Genomic DNA, 10,225 nt, shown 5'->3' with positions numbered 1-10,225 from the left:
GTTGTTTCTCTATACTTAACTGGCCGGTTGAATTTGGGGGGTGGACTGCCCATAGGGGGGGTGAGGGCATTCTTGTTCGGGTCCGTGAGGAGCTCAATGCTCTCCTGTTTGTCCAGGTGATGAAACGGGCTATATGGGGACGGAGATACTTCTATGAACATGCCAACAAACCGAGTAGGTGCTTAGCAGGGGCTTTGAGGGGCCCGAGAGGTAAAACCTTCATATCACACTTGATTTCCAGTCAGGGCTCCCGCCTCACTTTATCCCAGGACATGGCAGAGGAGTTCTGCGATTTCTACCGTAAACTCTACAACCTTGAACCGGACTCCGACGTTCGGGAGGCACCTGCCCGAGTAGCGGAGATAGAGCGGTACCTTCGTAGCTCCGGTCTCCCCTCGCTCTCTCTGGCGGACAGGGAGGGCTTGGACCGCCCGATTTCGGCTGAGGAGCTAGCGGGGGCCCTGAAGCAATCCAAGTCCGACAAAGCGCCGGGCCCGGACGGTTTCACCATCCCTTATTATCGGAAGTACTTAGATCAGCTGTCCCCCCATTTTGTAGCAGCCTTCAACTCCATTCTTCAACACCGTCCCCTTCCAATAGATTCACTGAGGGCTCATGTAGCGGTGATTCCTAAAGAGGGGAAGGACCCAGCACAATGTGGTAGTTACCGCCCTATAGCCCTACTAAACGTGGACCTAAAACTCTTCGCAAAGATTCTAGCCACCAGACTCTCCCCATTTATTCAAACTTTAGTTCAAGATGACCAAGTGGGATTTGTTTCCACCAGAGAGGCTAGGGACAGTACTACGCGGGTTATGAATATCATCCATGAGGCATGCTCCACATCCTCTCCGTTGATGGTCCTTTCGACCGACGCCGAGAAGGCGTTTGACAGGGTGTACTGGCTGTTTTTGAAGTCCACTCTCCGCCATATCGGCCTCGGTCCACATATGTTTTCATGGATATCCGCGCTCTATTCCCACCCCACAGCGGCTATCAAAGTCAATGAAGCTAGATCCGCATACTTCCCACTCACAAACGGCACGCGGCAGGGATGCCCACTTTCCCCGCTGATGTACATCCTCGCTCTGGAACCCTTTTTGGGTCATGTTAGGATGAATGGGGGGATCTCAGGCTTCCGGTCGCACTCCATGGAACACAAGGTCTCCGCATATGCGGATGACCTGCTATTTTTTGTCACGCAGCCCCAGGTCTCCCTCCCTGAACTCATGAGGGAGTTCAAATGTTACGGTTCCCTTTCCAACCTGGCGATCAACTGGTCCAAATCGGCGGCGCTGAACATCACGTTACCTCAGGTGGAACGGGACGCGATTCGGGCCGCATTTCCTTTCAAGTGGGAGGCTCATTCGCTACCGTATCTAGGCACCCATATCACGGCGGACTTGAAGTCGCTGTATGAAGCCAACTTTGCCCCCCTCTTATCACAGAATTAACAGGATTTAAGAGCGTGGCAGGCGCTAACGGTGACATGGTTTGGACGCTGCAACGCTCTTAAAATGACCATACTTCCCAGAATACTCTATTTGATGCAAGCGCTTCCCATTCGTCTACCACCTTCTTTGTTTTCTCGCCTACGCAGAATATTTTCACTTTACGTTTGGGCAAATGGGGTTTTATGCCGGCTAGTTGCACTGTCCCAATGGGAGATACCGGGGGGGAAAGAGAGGAGACCACCCCCCCTTTGCTTTCTCTTCCTCCTTTCTTTTTCCACACCTGCCTTGACCTTTTTTAACTGCTCTTCTTTCTACCTCATACGTAGACTATTATGCAGCCACCCTATTGAATTATTGATGGTCGCTCGGGGTCCATGGCTTCCGAGCGCGGGGCTCCGCGCTAGGAAGAAGTCAGGATTTTCCTCTTGTATATGGGTTGCCCACGCTGATGGCCGGGACCCCGCTCGGTCGTCATCTTGAGCGGCATTGAAAGTGGAAAACTCACAGGGGCGGCTGAATTAACCCGTCTGACCATTGGCATGACTATAATGCTGTAGCTAGACTTGCATTGACTCACTGTGCCGCTGTGCCTTGTACACTACTGTCTCATTTGAGGTTTTGTTACTTATGATGATATGTATACTTTACTCTTAACGTATTACAGTTGGCTGCCTACGTGCAGGCCTATTCATGCAATATTTGTGTCAGTTTGCATCTTGGATTAATAAAGCTGGATTTAAAAAAAAAAAGGCACAGAACCAGGAAAAGTAATATGACAGTAGGTAAAGGAACCCAATTGTATAAAATACTGAGAGGGATATATTAAAACTGGACCAGACAAAATCTGGAGCAGCTGTGCATGGCAATCAATCAGCTTCTCTCTTTCATTTTCAAATCTTAACTGAACAGATTGAATAGAGAAGCTTCTTTAACTTCTTCTCAAGCTTCTCCAACTTCTCCAATTTCTGTCTGCTCCAGTTTTGATCCCTTCCCCCAGTGTGTTTTAAACAATTGTTGTATTTTTTTCCCAGTATCAAACAGTTTTCGCTTTTATTCCATTTGATGTATTGTACTGTATATATACTCTGCTGATCTGTCAATTTCTGTCTTCATTCACATTTTCCAGTGTTGGTTGCACATCCCTGCTCAGGATTGGCTTCCTAATGGTTGTAACACTGGACTATGGTTTTGCACTGTATATTGGTGCAGTCATTAGTAGTCTCCATCTGCATCATGTGTTGTAGTGTGACAATGCAGGAAAACAAATGGGAAAAAGTTGTCCCTTATAACACATTCATCACGTTATCAAACAACTCATCCCCACACAGCTACCTACTCATGTATCACTTGCCGTTTCTTTTTAAGATTGTAAGCCCTCACGGGCAGGGCCCTCCTTACCATCTTGTCTTGAATTGTATTGTGATTGTAATTTCTTACTTATACTATAAAGCGCTGCGCAAACTGTTGGAGCTATATAAATCCTGTATTATAATAATAATTATTTTAATAAAGCCGCATATTTAAAAAGACTGAAAACAACTTTTAAGATTTTATTAAGACGCTAAATTTATATAAGATTTTGGGACCATTTTGCAACTATTGTGGTTAATACACATTATGTTAAAGCAACCTATTCATTTTAAAGGGCTACTACCATAATGGACTGAATATCCCAACATTTTTTGTATTGCAGTTTATTACAACATACAGCATGCTTTTACATGCTGTGATTGAACCTTGTGGTGCTACAGGTGAATATTTGGTCATATGCAGATTGTATGTTAGAGAGGTGGATTGAAGTGGCAACAAGATAAATAAATCCAGAGCATAATCATTACAAAACGGGGCATACGTGCCCATTTCTGGTGATGAACAAAATATTGTGCTTGCTTGTCTGCTGTACTAGAACAAAAAAGCTTACTACAAATGACATGTCCCCATATTTCAGTCATTTTTAAAACTGGCCACACAGCCCTCATAAAAAATGTTGTGATCTGTACAATTGATCTTTCAAACATGGTATTTGTGGCATTATCTGCTGCTATGCTTGCTCTGCATCCATATTTTTGTATTCTGTACTTAGTATCTATTAAAAACAGCACTTGGCCAAAAATAGAAACAAATAACAGTTACATACATCTGAAATGATACCCATTATGGATGAATGAGGAGATAATACCATTCAGAAGCCCCACCGGCGTCTCCTCCTGATATTTGGGTACACTGCCACATTAAACAGCTAAGCAGAATCCTAGAAGAAACGGCGGCACTACAGTGCTTACAGTGAAGTACAGGTTTAGTAAGCAAAGGTGTACAGATCACACCCTACCACTCTCTCGCTGCTGTGTTTTACCAGGTACAGTAAGATGATGTCTACTATTAGGTCCATACCAGGTGAAATGCAACAGAGGGGATGGGATCCTGGCATGGTGTGATATGTACCCCTAGAATACTCTTTTTTTATTTAGAATGTTTACAAATTAAAGCAACTCCCCTCCTGTTGTGTCCCTTGCCTATGTATAAGATCTTTCCAATTAGTCATATATATTTAAAAAACTTTCTCTTCAGCATTCTTAAGTCTGTGCTCTCAACAGAAAGTGATGGAGAATAGGCCAAATGTTTTGGTTGTCACACTTTATATGTGACACTGGATATCACACATGCCCAGAGATTGTTGAATGCATATGTGTCAACTTGTGCAGCACCTTTTTATAGTGAAGGCTCATTTAAAGGTCCAAGATAAAGTACAAAATGAAAATTAAACTCAGCCTGAAAATATTCTGAAGAATATATTCAGTTATGTGCATACAGTACTTGCAAAACATGTATTTATATTATCCAATACGTGATCTTAAAACACCTTAAGTTACTCCTGTCATACCCAAAAGGTTGCTTGGAAACGGACTCAGAAGATACTGCCTCTTTGATAAATGGTTCTACTTTTTCATTCTTACATTTATGTTCATATCTCGCTGTCCCACTTGCTAGATCCTTGTTGTTGGCAGTATTATCCTGAATATACCTGAATCAGAGTCTGTGAAGGCATAGGCCAATATGTTACAGTATCACGCCTCTCCCTGAGCCCATTTGTGTCTCACCCACATGTATTGGGACATGAGAGACATGTTGTGCAGCACAGAATCAGCCTGATGAATGGGGCTGTACAAAATGATATATTATTTAGATTATTTATTCATTTCAGTAGGCTTTATGATTTATTTAGTTTTTTATTCTTCTTCATGTAGTCCAGCACTTCAATAACTGGAGTTCCCCTTGAATAAGCACATGTTTTGTTGCTGTGTTTCATAATGATGTGACTGAACTATACCAGACTTCTTAGCCACATTTTAACTTCATGTATCATGTCACAACAACACAATCCCCTCAGAAACCCTCTTTCTTTGAAAAGTCAGCTGAGGAAACATTGAAAGTGCTTAGTCCTGTAATGTAGCAGTAGTAAGAAATGCGTTCTTAGAACAGCCTCTAAATGTCTGAGAGTAATTCATCATTATTGATTGGCCTTTAACAAGGTTCCAAAAGCAGAATCCTCAACTGTGCCCCTTCCCCTATCACAGGTGTTCAAGACAGAATCTTTAACTGTACCTCTTTGCTATCACATGGTGCCCAAGACAGAATCCTCAACTGTTCCCCATGAATCAACCTTACATGATCGACTATTTACAATTCCTAGTGGGATACGATTTTGGAACCTAGACCTTCTGTCTTCCACCTTTGCTTTATCTCAGACACTCATGGAAAGCCAGTGTGAACATATTTCCTAACCTTGCCTCTTTTCCAAAACCATGATTTAGACTTCAAAGACTCCCTCAAATTTCCCTCTCAGAATTCACACCCATATTCAAAATAGCTTAGTAATACCTGCATTGAATACCTACAATGAAGATTTCAACTGTTGAGGGAACTGTTAGATAAGAGGATCAACTTGTATCCCCATAATACCCATTCCCGTATCCAATCCTATACTGGTCCATTCCAATATCAAGTCTAATGAAACAACATTTTCTCATTTCCCTCTTTTCATGAATACTCAATCATGCGTGGAGTAAGATAAGCTTTACCCCGGAGATCATACCCTCAACAAAAAGCATTCAATCCATCATCACTTGGGGGGAGGGTAGCACATTTTTTGTTTATGAATCATTACTACCCAGAGTTCTGCTTTAATAAAAATAACAGACAGCCACTTTACAATGTAAAGAAAATGTGAGGTAAATTGAATCTTGCTGTGTACTTTCATTTCACACATGATTTAGTGCAATATCTTTTTTTAGAACTACACAAAACACTTTCAAGAACCTTCCATGTGTTTAAAAAACTAAAAAAATGTCCAAAATAAATCTCCCACACCCCCAAAGAGGTCAGAATCAAAATCACAGAACAAAACTGACTATAAAGAAATTCCTTAGGAATTTTCTCGGGAAGCTATCAAGAAGAACTAGATTTGCTGATTTCCAGAATCTATAATGAAAACTAAAAGTTCTGCTTTCCAAAGTGTATTATGAAGTCTAATATAAACCCCCAACCATTAACCAAGGTAGACTCATCCGTTAATCTCATCATATAAACCAACATCTACAAAAATATGTAACAAATTTATCTAAATAAGTGACAGCACACATTTATTACATTAATTGCTGGAAATTGTGTTCCTGAGTTGTACTGTATGATAATAATGAAACCTCTATTGAAACAGATGGTAGAATCAGAATTTATGTAAGTTATTTAGTTTGAACAACCCCATTTTGAACAATACTATTTTGAATAAGTTAAGACTTATCTCTTAGCTCCCATTTACCTATAAACTGCTTGAACACCTTGTCTACAACCATCTGAGCAGCCAACTCATTGCAAACAACTTTCTTTATCCACTACAGTCTGCCTACAAAACTCCACTGAACCTGCCCTCTTAAAACTCACTAATGACTTACTAACTGCTAATCACAATGGTCACTACTCTATACTTATACTGCTAGACCTTTCTGTTGCCTTTGATTCAGTTTGCCACCCACTCCTCCTCAAAAAACTCCACTCCCTCTGCCTCCAAAATGCTGCCCTTTCCTGCTGCCCTTTCCTAGTTTTCCTACCTTTCCTCTTACCTATTTTAGTGCACCTTCTGTGTAACCTGCAACTTTACCACCACCTTTCCATAGGGTTCCCCTACGCCATAGCAGATCTGTCCTTGGATAGATTCTCTATCTACACCCAAATACCCTTCCTTTGCTTTAAATACCATTTTAATTTCAAAAACACTGAAATATATCTCTCTCCTAAGCTCATCCACCAAGTCTCACCATGCATCACTAGTTACTGACATATTTGTGTAGGCGTCACATCACTTCTTTAATCTCAGTCTTTCAAAAACTGAGCTTATAATATTTCCACCTCCATGTGTTCCCTTCCCTGACTTGAAATCAATAGCACAACTATCAGTCCTTTCACACATGCCAGGGTGCTAGGTGTAATCATGGCCTTTTACCTCTTCTTTACACCCCACATGCAATCAAATCAAATCCTATGGCCTTAACCTCTGTAACATTTCCAAAATGTCCCCATCTTAAAAAATAACACCATAACGTTACTAATTCACTTTCTCGTTATCTCTTGCCTTAACTATTGCAACTCCTATACACAGGCTATCCCCCTTTCAGTCTTCCCCCACTTGCTTCCAAGAGCCCGAGCTATAAAAGTCTTATTTTATATTAAACACTTCTAAATATGTCTATACCCAATTTTTTTATCTTGATCTGCTGTTATTTGTGGATGATGGCAACTTTATCTAGTCTAAAACATTTTTTAAATCTATTGATGTATCATCACATGATATCAGGATCATGTGACAGTGAATTAAGTTGAGTTTGTCTGGACTAAACAGATCAAACAAATGGGGCAGGTTGAGTGGCAAGTGAGTTTTTTTTTTAACTTGAGATGTGATTCACACAGTTGGTAAAGAAGAATGCAGGAAGCTCTTATAAAGCAAGGTTCACTTTGCTGAAACAAAAAGGTTGATTTGGTAAAGGCAAGTGGGGTATTCACTTTGCAAGGGGAATTTCCCTTAATTTCATGAACTGACTTTCATCATCCAAACATGTGCAGGAATAAATACTGTTGTCCTTTTTTAAATTTTCCTTTGCACATAAATGGGTATTCTTTGCAAAGTGAAATTTTACCACATTCACTAAGCTAAGGGAGAATTAACTTGCAAAGTGCAAATTTACTTGCAAAATTAACAGCCTATTTGCCTTTTATTAAATCAACCCCAAAATGTCTTCCTAGTTCAGATTGTAATCATTTAAATTAACAATCTAAAACATCCAATCAAGAGACAGACAAACTTTTATATGTTACCTTGCACATGATTGGAATTTTGTAGTAAACACTGGTTAATTTCACTTTAACTTGCTGAAAGTTACACTTGATGAAGTATTTTTGTCTAATAGCTTAGAATTATGGGGATTGCTGTAATCAGTGTAACTGACATGTATATTTTTATTTCTTCATTTTTAATTCACATGCTCTTGGCTGTTCTTGTCCACTAGCATACATTTTCTTTCCTATTATGTGCTTCAGTTTGTTACATTGTTTGTTAGGTTGGTACTTGAGCATCACCATTGAAGTGATCAAAAGGCCATGACATGTGTTATTTGAATAATAAAATGTAAATTATTTCAATCAAGCATCTTCATATTTGCAGAGCCATCCCTTTAATGAAGCAGCCTGGGGCATCTCTTTGGGTCATGTGGGGGGCACATGCAGAGTGACATGGCTGCTCTGCTGCACAATGTTTGCAGCGTGTATGCCACCCCCATCCTGGCCAGAGTGCGCAAGGCTGCTAAGAGCCATGTGGGGACATGTATAAGGGGCATACACATCTCCCTTCCGAGCTCTTAGAAACCTAAGACATTTTGGCCAGCGTCCTGCCCAGCTCCTGACAACCAGTGAAATCACTGTCACTCTGTGGGATACTCCTAACAATGAGCAGGGAGGACTGTGACTGGCTGAGCTTGGCTAGGACCTTTACTTCCACCCACCACCCAGGTGAGAGATCTACAGGGACCTGCAGGGACCTCTGTGGTACAGAAGAGAATGGTGAGCAGTGTGCCAGAACAGCAGGTGTGTGTCTGAGCCTGGAGAGTAGCAGGGGTCTAGGGAAGAGAGCTAATGGGAAGAGAGAGAGAGAGAGAGTGACAAATGACCTCATGCTGCTGGGATCTGTGGGAACAGGGGAATTTGCAGGAATGCTGTCAGGGCTGCTGGGAGAGGGGAGATGCAGAGCACCCCCTCCACTGATTGTGTGCACCATCAGCACCCATTTCACTCACCCACCCAACTAATTGCGTGCAACACCAGCCCCCCCCCCCCCCTCAGGATTTAGATGACAAAAAAAAAGGGACACCTCTGCATATTGCTTACATGTGCATTACTTGATTTTGTAAAGTGGTCCAAACTTTACCCTATGCAATACACTCATTAACAATGGCAGAACCAGAATAATGTTTTTTGTCATTTTTAGCACCTAGAATCCTTCTCCATGACCACTGAACCTACCATTATGTTTTATAATGACTGGTTATCTTTATTTTCTTAATTAGATGCTTCAATAAACTATCATCACATTGACAAGAGATGTCAATTTTAACTATTCACTCTGCCAAGAGACCATGAAAATTCTTACTCATTATCTGCCATTCCCTTCTAACTGGCTGTGTGTACATAAAAAGTAAATACAATAAAAGTAATAATAGTAATAGTTGATGTTAGGTATAAACTGTCAATGAAATTGGATGCTCTGTTCACTTATAATGAGTAGTGTTGTCTGTGCAGTCTATAAATCATACTGTGTTCAGATTACTCTGCCTTGACTAGCAAAATTGTGTCCTAGTTAATCAGTATCACCTGGGAGTTGATTATCTCATCAAGATATTTGGAATGGTGCAGTTGCTCTTCCCCCTCCTCCACAGCGGAAAACATAGTGAACCGTGTGACTGGCTGATTTACTTTCATTTAATCGTCTGATTTCTTGTTGTACAGTACCTCTCAAGTGTCAAAGCTAAACTTTACATTCATTACGGTTTATTAACTTTTATATTATGGAAGGATTAGCATGATAATTGGCCAGTGATTTTTTTTAGTGGGAAAGGAGTCTGAAGTGTTACATGGTCTGGGCATGACATTTGAGTTTGGATGTCAAATATTGTTAGCATACAGAAAATGAAGAAATGTTTTTTCATTTGTATTATATGGTAAATATGTTACATTTTAGATAAAGCACTTGGGATATTTACAGAAAACTAATTGATTTGTACAACAATAGTTTTTTTTATGATTTAGAAAAACGGTAACTATTTTAACATGAAAGACACATCTCTTTCCTAATCAATTGTGTTATGATGTTCAAAATATCAATATTAAAGTTTTAGTGTGCTTCTGAATAAGTGGCTGCCCTGTCTGCATTTTTTAACTTTGAATTCCAGGTGAGAGATGTACCCTTGTGGGACATATGTACTGGGGCAGGTTTCGTTGGCTGAAGGAACCTGGAGCACTGTCATTCTTTACATTCGAATGGCAAAGGTAAGCATCTACTTTTTTTTTGGAGACCTTTTGCTGGCATTTCAGGTTCAGCAACACATCACTTTTAAGAAGAACTCCAGGATTTTTTTAATGAACCCTTGCAGTGGGGCTACCCCCGCACGGCAAGGGTTAAGTGCTCATTTGTGTCCTGGTAGAAAAAAAGTCTTACTCACCTGAAGCTC

Source organism: Nanorana parkeri, unplaced genomic scaffold (assembly GCF_000935625.1).
Source record: "Nanorana parkeri isolate BGI_ZX_2015 unplaced genomic scaffold, ASM93562v1 scaffold1074, whole genome shotgun sequence".
Taxonomy (NCBI): Eukaryota; Metazoa; Chordata; class Amphibia; order Anura; family Dicroglossidae; genus Nanorana; species Nanorana parkeri.
This window is presented reverse-complemented; position numbering follows the sequence as displayed.